We start from the raw sequence: 20,216 nt of genomic DNA on the forward strand, positions 1-20,216 counted from the left end.
CGTGAGGCGGGTGCCTGGTGAGCCACCCGCGCAGGGGACGCGTGTTGGGTGCAGGAGGTGGTAGGAGGCAATCGCCACGGCACACGCGGCGAGATGGAAACCGAGGCGAGAGGAGGCTGGTGCCACATCCCGACGTCTCGCTCCTGGCACCCAAGGAACGTCTCGGTCTTAAAGAAGCCGCCCCGGCGCGTGCTGTGAGGGTGGCAGCCCCCACGGGCCACAGGGGCGCCCAGCGGCGCGTGCCGAGGGGGTGGCGCCAACGGCCGCGCCAACGGCCGCGTTAACGGCCGCGCTAACGGCCGCGTTAACGGCCGCGCCAACGGTCGCGTCAACGGCCGCGTCAACAGCCACGCCAACGGCCGCGTTAACGGCCGCGCCAACGGCCGTGCTAACAGTCGCGTCAACGGCCGCGTCAACAGCCACGCCAACGGCCGCGTTAACGGCTGCGTTAACGGTCGCGCCAACGGCTGCGTTAACCGCCAACGGCCGCGCTAACGTGTAACGGCGGCGCCAACGGCCGCGGCCGGACTACGTCTCCCAGCAGCCCCCGGCGGCGGCGGCGGGCGGGCCGGGGCGGAGCCGCCGCGGAGCCGCCGCGGAGCCGCCGTCCCTCCGCCCTCGCCCGGGTGTCTCGTCGCGGGCAGGCGGCGCCCCCTTCCCCCCGGCCCGGCGGCGCCCATGAGCCTCGCGGCGGGCGCCTGACACCGCCGCCCCGGCCCGGCCCGTGCCCGGCCGCCTCGCAGCGCAGCACGGTAAGCGCGAGCGGGAGCGGAGGGGAGATCGGGGCGGGGGAGGGGGACATGTCGCCGCCACCGTGATTTGTGTCGCTGACGGCTGAGGGCCCGGCCCCCGGCGGCGGCTCCGCGGCCACCAGCGCCGCGGATGACACAGCAGCCGCCCGGGGCGGCGGGAGCTGCCGGCGGCCGCGCCGCTCCCCCCGCGCCGCCGCTGCCCCCGCCGGGCGCCGCGCGGAGCTGTCAAAGGCGCCGGGCCTGGCGCCACGTTCGCGCTTTGTTTGCCCCTCTGCGCTCCGCGAGCAGGGGGCGAAGCCGCCCCGGCGCCTCGGACAGCAGTTTGGTCCCCAGCGGGTTCATTTCTGCACTCGTACCGTTGGAGAAAGCGGCATGCCGTGTTGTTTTGCCCTCGTCGCCGAAATACACCCGTTCTGATTCGTAGCCGGTCACTGGGGATAGTAGCAATAGCTTAATGGGGAGGCTACAGCCTGAACTTCTCTGTGGCTCTCTGCACTTCTAGATTTTTCCTGTTTGAATGGACGAGCCATGAGGTGCGGGCTGGCCATCCTGATGAAGCCCCTTCTTGGATGACTAGGGACAAAACTCGGGTTTTCTGGAGGTAAAAGGCCTAGGTTTGAAAGTGGGGGTGAAAGGATGGGTAAAGCTGCCCTACGTAAGTGCTCAGGGCACCTAACAGTTATTGTAGTTTGTTACTGCCTGTTTGTAGCACAACTGGACATGGGTTGTAGCTACAGGACAGAGCGTTTGGGCACAAATCTTAAATCAATGGCAGTTTGAAACCAACAGAAACACAGAACCTAATTTTCTGTTGCAGAGCTTAGAGTGAGGTCAGTGATTGTTCCCGCTTCTTGAAAGTAAAGACCTGAATGTTCTGCTTTTGGGCCCAACATACAGCGGATTTCAGCTCACTTTGGGTAGTCCTCTTTGCTTTTGCTAATCTGTTGTAGTTCATCGAAGGACCTGGCGGGTCCTTGCTTCACGTACTGAAATTCACATTGTTACTTAAAAAATGCCTTCCCGGTAAGCCTTTCCCACTGACATCCCACTTTGACTCCTTGGAAGAATTGCTGTTTGCTTTGGAGCTTTGGCCAAGGTGAGGGTCTCCTCTCTCTTGAAAGCTCCTTGATATCTTTAGTGCTGGACTGGGTGTAGCAGACAGGGCCTAACCAGAGACTATTTTTATTTTCCTATAGAAGTCTCATGGATGTGGGTAGCCCCAGCCTGATGCAAGTGACTATGGGCCTGCTGGAAATGTGGTTCTGCTGTAGTCAGAGTGGAGGTGCATAGATAGTGACACAATTGGTGAAGAGGCTGGAGCATCTCTCGTGGGAGGAGAAGCAAAGAGATGGAGCTGTTCAGGATGAGGAAGAGAAGGTTTAACCAACAAGTGAAAATATCTAATCTAACATTGGTGTCAAGATGGTTGATGGGTGTCAAGAGGATAGGGCCGAATCTTCCTCGGTGCCCAGCAGTGGTGCAGATCTAGGGCTGCAGTTCTGTTCCCAGGAGTATCTTTCTAATTTAATGATGCTCCCAGAGGCAAAGCCGTATGTGCAAAGTGCTGCGCTTGTATAGCAGTAGTTGTTCGCCTGGCAAAATAAGGACACTTCCTGTCGTCCCCCTTGCCATGCGACGCGGCTGCTCGTGTGCATGGCCACAGGCTTGGGTCTGTCAGGAGTATTGCAGATCGCGGCTCCCTTGGGATCAGCAGCTCGGAAACCTGGAAGGTACAGAAAGTACAGAATGCACTTGGAGCTTCCAGGTTATTTCTTTCACCTCAAAGATACTGGGTTACCAGGACTTTTTGGTGGTGGAAGTCACCTGAGAAGCCAGCCCTGAGCAGCACAGCAGACGATGCTGGGCATGATGGATGGGGTGTATCCCCTTCTGGTTATGGCTTTTATCCCCCTCATAAGCAAATAGCCGCCTTCGCTCTTCAGTGAGTGGAAGCAAAGATTTTGTTGTGATGATGCAGGTTGGTTTTGCCCCTGAGGACTATGAAGTGTTTGCACCTTCCTCCTCCTGAAGTGCAAGGTGCAAAACATTGCAGCAAATTTTATTCCCTCAAGCCCTGAATGAGATTTGTAGACTGTGGTTTCGCTGTGTTGCATGTTATCTTTGGCAGAGATATGAGCGTTTTGTGTTTTGGGAAGCGCAGGCTGTGTTTGTGTTTAAAGCTCTTTTTCTCTGAGCTCTATGGAGTCCAAGCCCTCCTTCCTATGCACAGACTGCCCTGGAGGGCTCTGTGAATTTACTATGTCACTTTTAAAGTACTGTGGGAATAAGAGTGTAGTCCTGCTTTCAGAAAACATACTTTTTAACCCAAAGATCTCAAAATGCTTTTAAAGGGAGGCAGAGGAGTAATGGATAAATGTTGCAGGTAAGTGGTGGGGTGGGAGAGCAGTGCAAATTGGATGGGAATAGCTTGTGTCCAAATATCTGTCTATCTGTCTATCTATCTATCTATCTATCTATCTATCTATCTGCAAAAAATGAGGTCCAAATGCTTAGTAACTATTAGTCTGTGATTTGTATTGGGGAAGGGGAGATGTGAGGTTCTAGGCTTTTCCTCCAGCTCTTCCTCTTTTAGCTCACATTTTTGGAAAAAAAATCCTCCTTTTCTTTTTCTTTCCACTCTTTGAGCATCGCAGCTTGTTTTGGGAAGAAGCTTTTGTTCTGCTGTGCCCTCTTGGCAGCTGAAGACAGATTGTGCTGCTCTGACTCTCTCCTTCTCTCTTATTTTGGATGTCTGTCCTGTTCCTCCCAGCTACTGTTCCTCAGGAGGTCCCAGGAGAAACAGCTGGAAATCAAGGTAGTTTCTTCCAGTTTAATTTTTTGCCCTTAGGTCGCTGCAGAGTGGAGGAGAGGCCTTCCTGAGCCTTATTTAATTTCATGCTCTTGGTGCTCAAGTGTGTCTTTGGCAAGGCCCTGTGTCCATAAAGGTATACGCTGACCCAGTGGATCATATGGAAGCTGGGTGCAGCACATCAGCTATTTCAGGAGCTGCTTTGGGCACACATCGCATCTGGTCTGAATATTTCACTAAAATGGGGAGCAGTGAAATATTCCTCAGCATTTCATCACTATTCAGTTTAGCAGAAACGTTCATTTTTTTCACATGACATCATTAAGTTCCAGAATTAACAGTCTGCTGATGTGATTGGAGTGGCTTGTTCTCTTTGTTAAGGTGGGGAAAACAATTTCTGTCTAGAAACTCTGTGGAAATGTTGATGCTGAGAGGTGACTCCCATAAGGTACTGCGACGCACCTTGTAGAAAGTTCAGTTCTGCCACTGGGGTGTCATTACAGGGTTTACTGAGTCACCAGAAGCTAAATGCTAGTGGAGCTAAATAATAATTTTCTGTTTACCTAGAAGACTGACTGTTTTATATGTATATTTGTAAATACATATAGTCATTCACAAGGTGGGTATTTTCATATGATACTAAGATAAATATGCCTATTGGGCAGTGCTGCCTGAAAATAAGGTGACATTAAGCTTGGGTGTTCCCCAAACCTTTGTGCATTAAGGTGTCAGCTCTTCTTCTGAAAACAAAAGTTCTACTTCTTCCTCACCTGCCCTGGGCTGTCCCACGGCTGCCGAGCTGGAATCCTGCATAGTCATCGTCAGCCTTCCCCAACACAGCATCTCTGAAAAGTGGCCAGTAATGGTGGTAGTGACTCTGTAATGTATTTGAGCTCTTTGCTGTCCCAAATCAACTTTGAGAGGTTCCTTTAGAGTAGACCATGGACCTCCAAAGCTCCAGAGACACAGGTTGGACAGCAGTATTCCCATGCTTGAGTCATTGCCTACTGACGTTGCCTAAATTCTGTTTCCTCCCTTCCCACTTAGGAGGAAAGCATATAGCTGTCATGGCAAAGGAGAGGAACCCCTGGTTTTCTGTGTAATAGGAGAGGCTGTGGTGACACGATGGCACTTCTGACAGGTGGGACAGGATCTGGTGCAGCACGGAAAACGCATGGAGAAGGATCCACCACAAAGTGCCTAATAACAGGTGACGGTGTAGAGAGGGCGCCTCCTCTCTGTGCCGTGAGCGTTCATCCAGCTTCACCGCCTCTCCCAACGTCATTAAATGTGATCATCTGCAGGGGGCAGATGGCAGGACAAGGGGGGTGGCTTATCCGTGGTGTCCCACATGTCTGCGGCTGAGCCAGGACTTGGAGCTGGACATCCCAGCTCCCTGTTCCTTGCGGCCAGCAGGAGGCTAAGGAGAGCGTGACCCGGAGGTGCTGGCCTTTCCCATTGATCTCGTCTTGCGCAGCTCGGGTACCCACAAGCTTGTTGCTTCTTGCCAACTATTTTAATTGGTTGTAGGGCCAAAAAAAAAAAAAAATCTCTGTCCATTTTGAGATTGCTGTGAACACAACTCCTAGTTCATTCAGCCTGCACTTGCACTGGGAGAGCTTAGCTGTGCGGGAGCTGCTGGCCCCGACTCAGAGCAGGACCTGCAGGGAGACGTGCGTGGTTGCCACCAGCTTGCCAGCGTCTGGGAACTGCTTGCCAAGGTTGCTTGGGTTTGTAATTAATCTTAAAAGCTCTTTAGAACTTGTAAAATCCTGGAGGCTCTGTTGAGGAGGGTTTGGGGTTTCGCCTGGCCTGTTTTCACTTGGACCTCGATGCTCCTGCCTTTTGGCAAAGTGGGTTTTTAGCTTCACAGCTGTGTGTAGCAGACCCGTGGAGGAAAAGCAGCTTCTGCAGTGGCAGATGTTATGTTCTGTTGGGTGCCTCTCTGCTTCAGGTTGTTAAGTACCTGGGAGAAGCTGGAAAGCCAAGTTGGAGCAGCAACGAGCCTCCCTAATAGTACCATCCGGGGCTATTCCGTCCCTGCAAAAGCAGTGGCAGCTGGTGCAGGGAAGCAAGGGGCCGCATTGGCATTTGAGGGGCAGCCGGGAGGCTGTGGAAACGCTTCGTGTCATCTTAGATGTGGATCTGCTCAGCTGCGTCCATGCGAGGGAGACTGAGCTCTGCCACCAGCTGTGCCTGGCAGTGCCGCAGGGATTGCGGTGGGGTCCCCTGGGGCAGTCCCCAGGTGAAAAGTAAAAGGTCAGGAGACGTTCTAGGAAAGGGAGGAGTTTGCACTGGAAACAACTTGTACAAAAAAGCAGATCTCACTCCGTGTTCTGAATTTTTATGTTACAGGGAGAGATGTGGCGTATCTAATAATTGTAATGCCTTTGAGCTGCAATGAAAATACATCAGGAAGGTTTCTGGACTCTTGTGTGCTGTGATCACTGAGTGCCAGGCCCAGAGCCTGTGCTGCTGGTTGGGAAACTGAGGCAGGACAGAGGTGACTTCCCTAAGACGCTGCAACGAACTGGTTGCAAAGCCCACATCCTCTGTGGCTCGAGGGTGGAGCGAGGCGTTGCGGGACATTCCTATGAATCCACGCTTGGGTGTTGCTTTGCAGAGCCCTGTTCTCCTGCAGCACCAGCTACAAGCTGCATTTTGGCCTCTCACGAGTCCCTTAGCGCTTCAGGGAGAGCTTTGTTTCAGGACTAGCCGCATCTTCAGGGCTGTTAGGAGGAGAGTTGTGGTCTGTGAGAACACATTTTAGGGAGGGATCTTGTAGAATAACTTAGAATGAATTTAGAGGTTTTTTAGAGAGCCTCCAGACCTGTCTTTCCCTGTCATTACCCACTGCTGTCTGTTATCTGAGGTTGCCATAGCCATAGAGAGAAACAGAGGCCCTGGAGATGCAGTCCTGCAAGGCAGCTTTGTCCCATGTGCCCGCACCAGCCGGCCAGGCCGCTGCGAAGCCTCTGCTCTGCCCGTCCCCCTGAGGAGCAACCTGTCCTGGAGGGAGAGAGAAGCAATCTGTGCTACTCTCCCCAGGACTGAAGTCAGTTACTGTGAGCTGAGCGTCTGGAGGCAGCCTGCAAGGGCTGCTCCACTTTTGGGAGTGGGCGTCGCTGGGCCAGAAATGAATTCCCACTGTGAGCCCAGGCGTTCCTGGGCTCTGTCCGCTGACAGCGACGCAGCAGGAAGCGCCCCCCTTTGGAGCTGCAAGAGGATTTTCATGGCTTGCCAGCATTGCCATTGCAAACCCAATCTTTGGAGTTTGTGCCAGAGAGAAAAAGCAAGCAGGAACTTCTTGTTATGCGTCAGTTGATGTCTAATAATAGAAAAATGTTTTGTGTTTAACGTATTTGTTTGTTTTGTATGGTGGGAAGAGGCTGAAAACCTGCATCCAAGATTGACTTGGAGACATGTATGATTAAATTCTGCTCTGATTTGGGAAGCTGAGATGTCATCTTATATCTAACATCAATAAAGCTGCAACATTTTTGCCGCCTGGAGGAATTTCAGCTGTGCATGGAGGCTCGGGGTGCTTTTAGAATCACTTTTTTAGCCTCATGCACTTTTGTTGCCTGCTAGTAAATTGATGGACTTCAGCTTTCGGGAGTTATAAATCGGTTGAAAACGGTTTGTTTTGAAAGCACAGCAAACCCTCTCCATTTCTTGCCTTTAAGATAAGGAGAAAATTCATCTTAAAGCACAGTCTGGTTTGTTTTCTCCCCTCCTTCTCCTTTTTCCAAGCTTACTTCAGATAAATTATTTTTTTGCAGCAACATGGAAGAAGTTCAGACGACTTATTCCTCACTTTGTTTTATACATGGTGAGAGGGCCCTGTGCATCTTTAATTTCTCCAAATTGTGGCTTGACATCTCTCTGCTTATTTCAGCTTTTGTTGCACAACCACATTATCATTTTTAAAATGCGACCATAAAACTGCCTGCTGGCAGCTGCTCGGGGCCCACGTTGGACCTGGGATTAGCTGCTTGGGATGCTCCATCGTGGCAGCTGTGGAGCCAGGATGTGATCAGCGGTGGCCTTTGGAAGAAGAGAAAGTCTAGTAAAATACACAAAGAGTAAAATCTTTCTCTGCCGGGGGCTCTGCCCTGCTCTGCTCGCAGTTGCGGTGCTGAAGGCCTGGAGAAAGCCCGCTTAAGAGGCTGGTTCCGTAATGTAGCCATTCAGGCCTGGGGCAGTGAAGGCATTGAAGCTTTCATTTTATTTTTCTGGTATCATTCTCTTCTAACAGGCTGAGCTGTCAGAAGAGCCTGTTTTGAGCATTTTGTTTTGCTTTGTAAGATGGCAGCACTGCTAGTGCCCTTAGGATTTATTTACATTTGCCTGACAGATATCTGTGCTGTGGCTGCACGCAGGAGCCTTGGCCTGGCCTGCTGTGCAGCGCAGAGCTGGGCCTGCACAAACACAAAACCCCGCCATGGATCCTGCTTCAGGGAAGTGCAAACTTTGCCCTTGGGAAGCACGACTCTGCCCGGTGGGAGAAGCCCCGGGAACCTGCAGGATGACGTGAGTCGAGCTGCCCTTTCAGCCCCATAGCAGCTACATTTTTGCATTGTGACGATGCTGCTTCTGTGTCGGCGCATTGGTGCTTTCCAAGAGCAGAGATCACTGCTAGCCTCCCACTCCGCTACTCCAGGCTCCCAGCCCGCGGCTGGAATTTTTATTTTGTTTTGATTTCCACTGCCAATAGAAAGAGCCTTGGAAAAGGCTGGAGCCTTTTGCTTTGAGCTTTCTCTAGGTTATACAGTAAGTTACCCATTGGAAAGTGAGTGGTTTCTTTCATGGACGCATCCCCCAGTAGACATGGGTGCTGCAGGAGGGACAGCACTTTGGTCCTGCCTGCAGATGGTTACAGGCAGCCCCAGGAGAGGAGAAGAGGCGAGGGGAGGAGGCTGGTTGTGCTCTCAGCACTGCAGGGTGATGAACAGGCTCATCATCAGAGCCCTGCTTGGCCAGGCCTTGTCCCCAGTATTCGCTCGCTCCCTGAGGAGGAGACACGAGCTGTTGGCAGACAGGAACTCTGCTGAAAAAGTCCAGATGCAGATTCTGAGGCTTGTTTTGTCATCCTGAAGATGCCGCATTCTTGCGAACTGCTCTTCTGGGACAGCTTGTGGCTTTAAGAGTGTTTTGCTGGCTTTACCTTGGATATGATAATTCTGAATTTATCTGATGTGATCGGACTTGCTCCTCTGTCCTGCAGAGATGAGAGTGGCATGTGTGAAGTGCACATCACTTATTTGAGTGGTTATAGGGACATTTTGTGTCATGTGTTTTGTTTTGGTCTTGCTGCTTCAGATCTGTGTGTACAATCATTGCCTGTGTGGTATCAGCACAGGGAAACGCTGTGGTCACTGGAAATGCTTAGCCTGGCACGAGAACTCCCCAGGAAGGAGGTCTCTGGTGCCCTGGACCCCACCGTGTCCCTGTGGCGCCCTTGGGGTATCCTGGCTGGCAGGGGAGTCTCAGATCAGGCTGGTGGCTGGGAGAGAGGCAGCAACGTGACCCTGCACAACCACAGCAGGTGTATGACGTGGGCACTGCCAAGAGCCTGGCATGGGAGCGTGGCTGGGCTTGGAGGCACCGTGCGGGTTACCCTGCATGGAGGTGAGCCCCATGTGAGGCCGTGCAAGCCTACCTTGGAGCTCCCCACTGTTCCTACAGCCGCGGCCTCATCCAACGCAGCAGCCCCCACCTATGCTTGCTACTGCACTCCTGCCTCTTCCCGCTTTCCCTCCACTGTGGAGGGTGCCCTTGAGGAGGGTTTGGCCTGGCACTGGAAAGACCGTGAGCAGCATCTGGGCTAGGAGCAACCTCGACCTCAGGAAGTGCTTGTGCCCAAGTGGTAGCAGCGATGCAGGTGAGGCAGACGATGCAGAGACCCGCTTAAATGCGGCTGCGCCTGACGTGGAAGCCGCAGCGCTCATCGAGATCTGAGCCAGAGCCTGGCTGTCCTCACTGTGCTTGGGGAGCTGTTTCTTAGCTCTTAAATGAAACGCATGTTGTCGAGAAGCTCTTTGGCTGCGCGGGGAGCATCCCGCCCTTCCCCTGCATCCCAGTTTTGCCATGCGCAGGGAGGCAGCGCAGCCGTCTTGGCTCTCCCCGTGGCAGCATCTCCAGCGCACGGCCCGAGTGCTGAGAGGAAGATCCACAGCTTGAGGAGGAGGTCGTGTTGTGGGCAGAGTACCTCCCCGGGGGCCCTTGGGGGCTGCCCCGCATCCGCGGCGTCTCCGTGCATGATCCTGGGGAATATTTCTGCAGCGTTCAGTGCCTTGGTTATTTATTTATCTCATCGCTGAGCAGGAAGGATTTTCCTCCTTTGTCTCCTGCCTCAGGAATCACTGCCAGAAAATGCTCAAGGAGATCTTGGTGGTAGCGTTAAACGAGAGCGAGCAACTGTTGGGAAGAGAGCAGGTAAAAATCTTCCGTAGGGCAGGCGAGGGATCAGGTGGGGGGTGGTTTTTGGGTGCCTTGAGAGCAGGGCGGACACCAGGCTTTGTTTGCAGGGCAAGATGCAGGGAAGGACCCAGCTGCGATGCAGCTGCCCCCTTCCCTTGGCACGTGCCCTGGTGCCTGTCGGAGAGTTTGGGGAGCCCTTTTGGGCCGTCAGAGGGTTTGAGGAGATGGGATAAATCTGTGTGCTGCAAGCTGAGGCTGGCGGAATGTGCACCATCTCTGGCAGCGGCATGGTAGCCTGTCCGTGCATAGCCATGTAATTGGAATCATAAATCCTGCAACAAGCCAATAAAACAGGGCTTTCATTCAAACACACAGTACCGGTTCCCCTCCCTGCCCAATTGCCAGGTTCTGGCGAGTCCTAGCACATGCATCGTCCTTCTAGGAATGGGCTCCTTCCCAGCTGCAGAGATACAAAGGAGGATCTTTGCAGGGCATTTTTTCTTCGGTGATATATATATATATATAAATATCTATTTAGTTGCATGACATGGAGAGAAAGAATTTTCATTACCTGGCAGCAGCTACCTTGAATTTAAGCTTCTTTTCTATGTTTCTGTGCTCCTTTTTTTTTTTCCTTTTAATCTGGTTTCTCACAGACTTAAGGCGGTTGCAGGCAGCCTGACTAACTGTCAGTTTTTATTCCTCCCAAAATTTTATCAAAGGGACCAGTTTGGACCAAATTTGGCAGAAGAGGATAGGTCTCAAAGATAAAACTGGAGGGCTTCAAGGCTGTTGGAAGAGGGGAATCTAGATAATTTCCTGCCTACAAGGGGAGACTCCTGCACAAATATTATCCAAATATTATTATTATGGGCTCTGGACTGTGGAAGGGACTATGTTTGGCACTTGCAGAGCAGAATTTGATACGGGTGCGCAAAGCCAGGGTTAAGTTGTGGAAATTCATTCAAGTACCTCCCTGGACCATAGCTTCCTGCTGCAGAGGTGCTTGGAAAGGATGGAAGTATCTGAGGCCGCATCTGGAGTATTGTGTCCAGTTCTGGGCTCCACAGTACAAGAGGGATGTGGAGCTGCTGGAGAGAGTCCAGCGCAGGGCCACAAGGATGATCAGGGGCCGGGAACATCTGCCCTATGAGGAGAGGCTGAGGGAGCTGGGCCTGTTCAGCCTGGAGAAGAGAAGGCTGAGAGGGGACCTGAGCAGTGTCTAGAAGTACCTCAAGGGAGGCAGTGAGGAGGATGGTGCTGGCCTCTTTTCAGTGGTGGCCACCGACAGAACTAGAGGAATCGGCCAGAAACTGAAACACCAAAAGTTCCACAGGAACTTAAGGAAAAATTTCTTGCCAGTGAGGGTGCCAGAGCACTGGAACAGGCTGCCCAGAGAGGTTGTGGAGTCTCCTTCTCTGGAGATCTTCAAACCCGCTTGGACACAGTCCTGTGCCACGTGCTCTAGGTGTCCCTGCGTGTGCAGGGGGGTTGGACTAGATGATCTCTAGAGGTCCCTTCCAGCCCTAAGCATTCTGTGATTCTATGTTTCTATGATTCTATGACATACAGCAGGAAGCCGAGGAATAGGGTGTAGATACCCTGGATAGACAAAAATATGGATACAAAAGCCCTGGGAGAGAGAGAGAGCCCTTAAAAATAGCAGAAATTAATACTGCATCTTTGCAAGAACAGTTCAGCTGGAAAGCATTGAGAAGCTCAGTGCCAGGCAAGAGGAATGCGCTACGGAGGGACTGACCATGCCGTAGAGCTCAGTGCCTGGGCCACGTGGAGCACCAGCCATGTGGAGAGGAGCAGCAAAACCCATGGCAGTCTGGAAAAGTCCGGAACCTGTTTCTGGGGAATTAAGTGTTTATAATTTGGCTCAAAAAGCAGCTGGATGCTGGAAATGTGAGGCCCCTGTACAAGTGTAGGTATGTAGAGCAGCATGGAGATGGGTGCCTTCACACCTATGATGGGTGCCTTCACGCAGCTGTGATTCACAGCTACTTTCTGCTTATGTACTCCAGCCTGCAGGTGCTTGTGCAAAGCTCAGGGTGGCTTGCCTTGGCATCAATATTTTTGGGTGTGAGGGCATGAGAGCTTGTCTGGATACAGGGCTTGGGCAGTCAACCCTTTCTTAGAGGTGATACATGAGCACCCATTTCCAAAATAGCTGGATGCCTGCATCCCTCTACTTCTTCTGTGACCTGGCAGAATTATTTCCCTTATCTTCTGTTCTGGGGCTGTGGAGGAGGCAGTGACTCAGCCTTCCCTTGGACAATGATCCCGCACTGGATTTGGGAGGTCTATGCCATACACCCCTGGCTGCTTTGGCTTCACTCAGCACCCACCATCATGCCGGGGAAGGGCATGGAGGGGGACAGTCCCCATGCAGCAGCATTCACGCTTGAGCAGCATGGAGCAGGGGTATATTTCCTGCAGCTTGGGAGCAAGTAGTTCCTGGAAGGGATACAGGGAACCGTGTTGCCCTCACAGAGATGGAGCAGAGATATTGGGGGTCAACAGGGAGGGATGCTGGGTTCACTGGAGTGCTGTCATCTGGGGTGGCCTTGGCACTGGTGTGAAAGGTCCGGCTGGAGCATGGATAGAGGGACGGATGGACAGAGGGATGGATGAATGGTTACGCTTGCTGCAGCTGGGCCTCTTGTGCAGAGTCGAATGGATGGCTGAATGCTGGGGGGGCAGTGCCACGTGCTCTCTGCAGACTTTGAGAAGCTGCTGTTCATCACTTGTTGCTCACTCTGAATGAGAGCAGGCATCTGGGCTGATGGTGCTACGCTGAACCAGAGCGGGGACGCGCAGGGCCACCCAGGCCACCACAGGAGCGGCTGCTTGCTGTGTCCTGCCTTGTGAGGTGCTGTGGGTGCTGAGGTCACCAGGCTGGAGCTTTCTGGTTGTGCTTTAACCTCATTAGGTTGTGCTTTAACCAGCGTTGTAGCCATCGATGTGGATCTTCATCAGGACCCCATGGTGCCAAGAGCTGTGCAAAACTGTGGCCTTGTCAGTGAGTGCAGCTAGGGGAAAACAAGACGAGCTGAAAAGCCAGGTTTTGTACTCTGATAGGCAGTGATCTCATGTCACAGGAGCAGTTTTAGTTCTCAACAGCTTGGAAATACCGCTCAGCTGGGTGAGAGCAAGCTCAGGAGGTTGGTTGTTAATATGCGATCTCCGGGTGCACAGGGGCTGCCTGGGTGTCCTCACGTTTTGCTGCTGGTGGCACCCCTGGGAACCAGGTCCCTTAACTAGCCCGCAGGGTGGACAAGACCCACCTGATTTTTTACAGAGATCTCTCTTGAATCAGACCTGTCTAGTTTTGTCGGAGCCAACAGCAGATATTCCTGAGGAAGGTGTGGTTAAAAACAAACTCTGAGGATTTCTAGGGAGCTTGACAGGAAAGCCCAGAAAGTAAAGACCTATGAAACTACCTCCAATACTTGGCTCAAATCATATTCCTGAGCAGTTCTGGCCACTAGACTGAACTGAGAGACCCTAGAGCCTTTGAAGTTTAATGGCAAGTGCTTTAGACTTGCTTGGTGATAAGGTGCCTGCTGATTTGGTGAAAAGAAAACCTCTTATAATCCTGGTGTCATGGAAATTTAGTAGTGAAGGTAATTATTTGCATGGCAGTGGTAAAGTCATCAACTGGGAATGGTTTCGTAAGGCTGCTGTGTTCTGCTTGCTGCTGGTCAGGGTGCTTTTTTCTTTCTTTCTCTTAAGCAGTCCAAGCAAATCATGAACCTGCCAGAGGCCATTAGTTGGCCGATTTATAGTCGCTGTAAAGCATGACCGCTCGGCGTCTGTGGCAGTGGTGCTCTCCGATTTGTCTTAATTGGTTGTCAGGAGGCAGATTTGTTAGCAAGTCCTCCTCTCCACCTCTTAACACCGCAGACCTTTTGCTGCGTCTGATAGGAAATGCCAGCCACTGAAGCTCTTGTCTCTTTCTTCCCGTGGGCTAATAACTCTGGCTAAATTCTTCCACTTATTTACTTAATTCTGTCATTTTATCCAGCGTTCATCCAGCTTTTCTTTTATCAACCTCCACATCATCAAGTCACATGAATGAGAAGCCATAGCCTTGTTCTCTGGCTTCTCAGACGAAACCCAGAACATGTCCTGTCTCTTCTGAGTGTATCTATTGATTAAAGCATTAGGGAGAATGTTGTCTGAAAAGCAATGTGTTGGATTAGCCAATTACTTTAACAAAAAAAGCAGCGAACTTTGCTTCAAAATCCAGAAGAACTTGAGGCCGATTATTTGCCATGTGCTACAGGGAGGCCAGAGAACCAAATGAAATGAGTTGGCTGAAGAGAGGGGCCTGCAGGCTAAAGATGAACATCTAGCATGAGGTCTTCTGTGTGACCCAGTAATAAGGCAAAGCCCATGCGTGTTTCAGGAGAGGCTCTCTGGTGTCTGCAGCTTTTTGGTCTGAGGCCAGCAGAAGTGGTGCAGCGAGGTGAGAGAAAGCCAAGCTCTCGACTTGTGTCCTGCACTGCTCCACACAAATGGTTGCATTTTGTGTCCATGTAAGCCCTGGGAAGAGCATTTCTTGCTCCCATAGTAATTGCATCCAGCCCTGGCGCCATAAATAAAGCTTAGGTATTTTTAGTGGATCCGACTGGAAAATGTTTAGGGGCTGTTCCTGCAACAATGTGTTCACCTCCTGCAGAGCCATTGGGGGTTGGAGGCTTGACCCTTGGCGCGGGGCTGCTGAGTTGGAGGCAGATGATGGTCCTTGCCTGGCAGGAGTGGAGAGGAAGGAGGAGTGGGAGGGGGTAGGACCAGCACCATGAGCACATTCTCCTCTTTGCCCTGCCCTTCCTGTTTGCAGGGTCCCGTGTGGAACATGTGGATGTGGTTGGGTCAAAATTCCCACTCTGAGGCTGTACTGGGGCCTCGATTGGCCTCTTAGGCCGCATCTTGAGGCTTGTGAGATGGGCAAAAGTGACATCAAACCTTCCAGGAAAGAGCTTCACGGTAACGTGAAGCCTTGGCCTTCCTCCTGCAGGGCAAAGCCCACGCGTGTCCTCACAGAGCTTGCTGCTCCGGGCTGTCAAAAGCAGGAGCTCCTGGGTGCCATGGCCCTTGTGGCCTTGCTGGAGCCAAGCTTGGGGGGCTGGCAGAGGGGCGGACATTGGTGCTCTCCAGAAATGCAGCAGCACTTCACATGCTTGGAGCCTTGGGGAAGGCTAATCAACTGCTGACCTAATTACACAGCTCGCTCCTCCCCAGGTGGTGCAGGTTTCCCTGCTCTTAGGAGGCTTCCCTGGTTTCTCTGAGCTGCTCTTTGATTCCTCTCTCTCTTTCCTTTTGCACTCATGTTATATAAACCAAAAAAATAAGATTGGGAGCAATAAGGTACAGCAAAATACTTTCAAATTGCCTTCCCCACTCCCTCTGGCCTTCGTGGCCATTCTGCTGCTTTGTCACCTGGTGGGGTTAGTCCTCAAGCCCCAAGGGTGCTCTGAGAACCGCCAGATTGCAGAAAATCCTCTGCCTGCCTTGGCTGTGGAGACATGGGGAGAAACAGAGGCAGATTCTCTCTCTGTGCCTTCCCTGTGGGTCCAGCATTTTGGCCCAGCTTGGTTTTGCCTCCCATCTGCAAAACCCCTCTTTGTCTTCTGCCTCTTCTGCCTCTCCTGCCACCCTGACCTCAGTGCTGGGACCAGCTCGCAGCCCCCTCTGCTTTCCCTCCTACCAGGGTTTATTTGGGATAAGAGATGGGCAAAGTGGAGTGCCCTCCCCCTTGTTAAACACGTAGAAATCCTCCCAATGCAAAAATCCCTCTGGGAGGCAGTGGGAGCTCCGTTGCATTCAGATGGGTTGGGGTAGGTTGACAACCTCCGAAGGTGCCAAATGCTTTTCGCACAAGACGGGGATTTACAGTCCGGTAACAGGATTTGACAGCTGCTTTAAAATAAATAAATAAGCAAAAACAAGCCTAGAAAACAAAACCAAACAGCAAAATGTTGCATCTTCTCCATTCATAAATGTAGACTCTTTGTGCAAATGAAGAAAGCTGAATATGGTCTTGGCACCTCTACAGAATGTAATCACCTGGGTAATTATAACCCATGGCCCCCCTGCCACGGCAGGGCTTATAGCTAAGCTCCCATGCAGACCCCTCTCTGTGCCTGTCCATTGGAGGAGTCAGAACAACTTGTCATCACCCTCCAAAATGCCTGTTTTTTTCCCCCTATGTCCTGCAGAATATGTAGCTGAGCCCAGTTGGGTCCCAAGGGGCTTGGAGAGGCAGGAGAGGATGTGGGGAACAGGACAGAAGCAGAGAGCAGGGGGAGCTGCCAGGCTCTGTCAACCTGTTATTGCCGCCGGGATTTCTGTGACCGGTGCTGTTATCCTGGATAAGGGCCAAAAGTTTCTGCCGAGTAAATATTTTCCATTAGGGCAGAACAGTGCATGGAGGAGCTGCTAGGAAGCCAAGTACCTTCCCAGAAGCAGAGGGCCAGGAAGGACTCGCACCAGGCCGGGTCACACGTTGTCCTTGGCCCTGAGGCTGCTGCGCGTGGCATTTGTCTCTCTCTGTGGTAGGGGGTATGTGCATGTCACATTTTGCTGTTCTTTTTATTTTCTTTTTTAAGAAAGAAGTGACTCAGGTGACACTCTGTAGCTGACAACAGTTATTTAAAAATGACAACGACATTTTAAATTACTTGTTCTTTTCTAGAACATCCCTCCAAAAAGGATTGAATTTGCTGCTCTGAAAGAGGATTTTTGTCTGGGGTCAGTCAGCATAGTTTTCTTTTTAGTTCCACTAAAACAGCGAAGAAAATAATGTTGAGTTGAAGATGTTTTATTCAATCCAAAATGAAATATGATGTTTTTGTGTATTCTGTGAAGGAGATTTTATGTACATCCCTGTGAAATAAAAGTAGAAATACTTTGTTAAAAACATCAAACCCTAAAAGAAGAAGGAATTCTTTACTCACAGAGTTTTGGCTGAAATGGCTTGACCAAAAGTATTTGCAATATATAAGGCCAGTTCTGGCTTGCTGGCAAATAAATGGATGAATTTTTATTTCCTTGGCTCTATGACATTAATTTCTTTGTGGCTGTTACAGAGTGACCTTGAAAAGTTGCATCTCTGCCAAGTGCTGACTTGCAGAAAAGGGGTTAAACTAACTTTATTTGTTCAGTTTTTTTGCTTCTGTCCGAGTGGTTTCGGTTCCTCAAGAGACTGCAGGCAAAGTCAGTAACTGCATCTGGCCCTTCACTATGGAAAGGATGTGGCAGTTGCAGAGACAGCTGGATCGTGTGAGCACAGCTGGCTGTAGGTGCTCACCCTGTGTGCATCCTAATTCTCTGTGTCTGGGGAATTATTCAGTGAATTTAGCTCAGTGCTAGTGTCCTCTCCACTTCCTGCTGCAGCAGGTGGTGGTCCTGGGAAGTGCTGGACCTCTTGAGCATGCTATGGAGATGCTTCATGCTTTCCTTGACCATTCAGGCTGGGCATATGCTCTGGAAGTGCCTCTTTAAGATCCTTGTTAAACTGAGCTACTTAACTCGTGGGTTGTAAAGATCCCTCTAATAGTCCAACCAGACTCATGGAACACAAGGGATGGGGCTTTGCACGGTGACTCAGGTCATGCTCAGAGCTGGTCTTTTGAATACGCTTAGCTAACTCAGGCACTTCTGGCTGAACAAGGATGCGTTTTACACTGGCAGCCTGTCTGCCTTGTTTGGAAAGTTTTGGAGATGCTAAAATTGCCATCTTCCTTGCTATCCATTCCCATCATTAATTACTCCTGGTCCCTTTCTACTTGCTGTTTTCTAGCTTCCTTTCCCAGCTGTTGGATAATGCTGCTCTTTCACCTGCTGCTCTAGAAGACCCTTTAAATTAAGATATTGTCTATCATGTTTCTTGATTAGTCTTGTTTCCACTTGTAACTTTTTTGTCCCTTCAGAAGCTAAATAGCCAGAGCTCTCCCTTTGCCTCCCTGCAGTGGAAGGTACATGAATAGCCGGCTCCCTGCCACAAAGTTTGTGCCGCCATTGCAAGCAATTCTCCCTCTTGCTGCAATTAAAATCCTCCTTTCGCCTTCTCATTCTAATTAACTTCAGGGATGTTAATCCCTTGTGTAATTAGAGGCCGGCCAACGCTGTGAGGTTTGGGAGGGCGCTTTCTCAGATGCTGCTAGAGCTTTGCCCAAGTCCTTTTGATCCCCGCTGCAGTGTTTGACAGGGATTACACATGGTGCGGGTAGGTGCTCGCAGTGTGTCCATGCTAATGTTTCCAGCCGTACCCCTTCTCCCGTCCGGATTGCTGGCGAAATGCTCTGAGCTCTGTGCCACGACACAAACTACTCAAAACTACTTCATGGATGTACATCTGAATCGTGTTCCTACCCACGGGTGCCCCGCTTGATGTGTGGGAGCATCGATGGGCAGGGCTGCTGGGTCTCATTGCCACACGTGGTGTCTGGGTGGGAACCTCCGCGTGGATCCAGCTTTCTTGAAGGATGGATCTTGTTTGCCTCTGATGTCCTTGGGTGGTCCTGGGGCTTCCGGCCTCATCCAAGTCTGTGAGAACTATGTTTCCTTTTGGATCGGGAAGAAAACTTGCCAAAATAAATATTTCTGGCACTATCCCTGAGCAGCCTGGAAGAGTTTGTGGAGAAACTTAGTGGATTCTTGGCATGGTTTTCCTGAGCTGCTGTGCACTTACCAACATGGTTACCCAGACACACCCTAAAAGTTAAGTCTAATCTTGCAATCTTTTTTTTTTTTTTTAACAGAAAACCTCTAAATCCTTGGGTAAGAGACCCAGAAGAGACAGGCAGTCTCACCTCTCATATAGGGAAGGCTTTTAGACCAGTTACTCCACCTGCTAGATCATAAATTGCCTTTAGGTGTGTTTACTGAATGTTACAGGGTAATAAATTTTCTATTTAGGTCTTTAAGATAAGCTTGGCTTAACTATTCCTGTCCGTCTGTAGCCTCAGCACAGTAGGTCAGGAAGACTGTGGGACCGGGCTGCAGGGTGCAGACGCGCTGTGTGTCTTCAGAGGTACAGCCTGCTAAAGTGCCTGCCTTGAAGATGATGAAGGGACTGGAGCATCTATTGTGTGAGGAAAGACTGAGCGAGCTGGGCCTGGTTAGTCTGGAGAAGAGAAGGCTGAGAGGGATCTGATCAACATGTTCAAGTACCTGAGGGGAGAGTGTAGGGAGGATGGGGCCAGGCTCTTCTCTGTGGTGGCCAGTGACAGGACAAGGGGTAACGGTACAAGCTGAACCCCAGGCAGTTCCACCTCCATGTGAGGAAGAACTTCTTTGGTGTGAGGGTGCCAGAGCCCTGGCACAGGCTGCCCAGAGAGGCTGTGGAGGCTCCTTCTCTGGAGATCTTCAAACCCGCCTGGATGCCGCCCTGTGCCCCTGCTCTGGATGTCCCTGCTGGAGCAGGGGGTTGGACTGGATGATCCCTAGAGGCCTCTTCCAGCCTCAAACATCCTGGGATTCTGTGATTCTGTGGTGTAACGCTTCTGTGTTTGTTTCATGCAAGTGTTCCCCTTGTGCCAGCTCAGATAGTCGAGTGTTTGCAGTGTCAGCGACACTTGTGAAACCTTTCGATGTGTGTGAGTCACAGTGACACAGAGCTGGGTCCTGTGCTGTCCCCAGCTTCCGTTCTGAGATGTTCCTGGTGAACTGCCAGCGTGGACAGTGTTTCCCTATGCTGTGGGTGGAACGGAGGGATTGAGTGCACTGAAAGTGATGTTTTGTTTTTAATTGGGATGAGGAGTTTGGCATGTGGCACCCATGCGTGTGGCCATGCTGGGAGCTGCATTAAATGATGTTTGCAAGGAGGTCACTTCGGGGGTGTGGAGACCGAGCTTGTCTGTCCCTACAAGGGACAAGTTTAGGGTTCTTGTCCTGACACATAACAGCGTAAATTGCCTAAAAATGAACGTACTGAGCCGGGAGCCCAACACACTTGGGTTATCTTTTGTCTGTTGCCCGATAAGGCAGGTAAAGGCTCTCCCGTCCCTGCTCTGAAGTGCATGTTTGTGTCTTGGAGAGCACAAAGTGCAACTTCCACATGGGTTTTCAGTGCCCAGCAAATATGTCATCTTCATTAAGATGAGGCTTAGCCTTTCCCAAATGTTCCCTTTTCTAGTCAAGAGTTGAAGTTTACTTTGAGATGATCAAAGCCATTTCCACCCCAGTCTTTAAGACCTGACTTTGACTTTAGTGAACAA

The 20,216-nt window shown here is 51.1% G+C and overlaps 1 protein-coding gene across 4 annotated transcripts in view; it reads left to right on the forward strand.

The window, feature by feature from the left end:
- The first annotated feature begins 679 nt into the window (after positions 1–679).
- Positions 680–20,216, forward strand: part of CTIF (cap binding complex dependent translation initiation factor) — a 159,444-nt gene continuing 139,907 nt past the window's right edge. For all 4 annotated transcript variants that reach the window (XM_088536631.1, XM_088536632.1, XM_088536633.1 and 1 more), the window contains exon 1: positions 680–752. The gene's annotated coding sequence lies outside the window, so the exon portion shown is untranslated. The remainder of the gene's footprint in view (positions 753–20,216) is intronic.

The sequence above is a fragment of the Tinamus guttatus genome, unplaced genomic scaffold (genome assembly GCF_059628265.1).
Source record: "Tinamus guttatus ecotype Peru unplaced genomic scaffold, ASM5962826v1 Tinamus_guttatus_pri_ptg000685l, whole genome shotgun sequence".
In the NCBI taxonomy this organism is placed as follows: Eukaryota; Metazoa; Chordata; class Aves; order Tinamiformes; family Tinamidae; genus Tinamus; species Tinamus guttatus.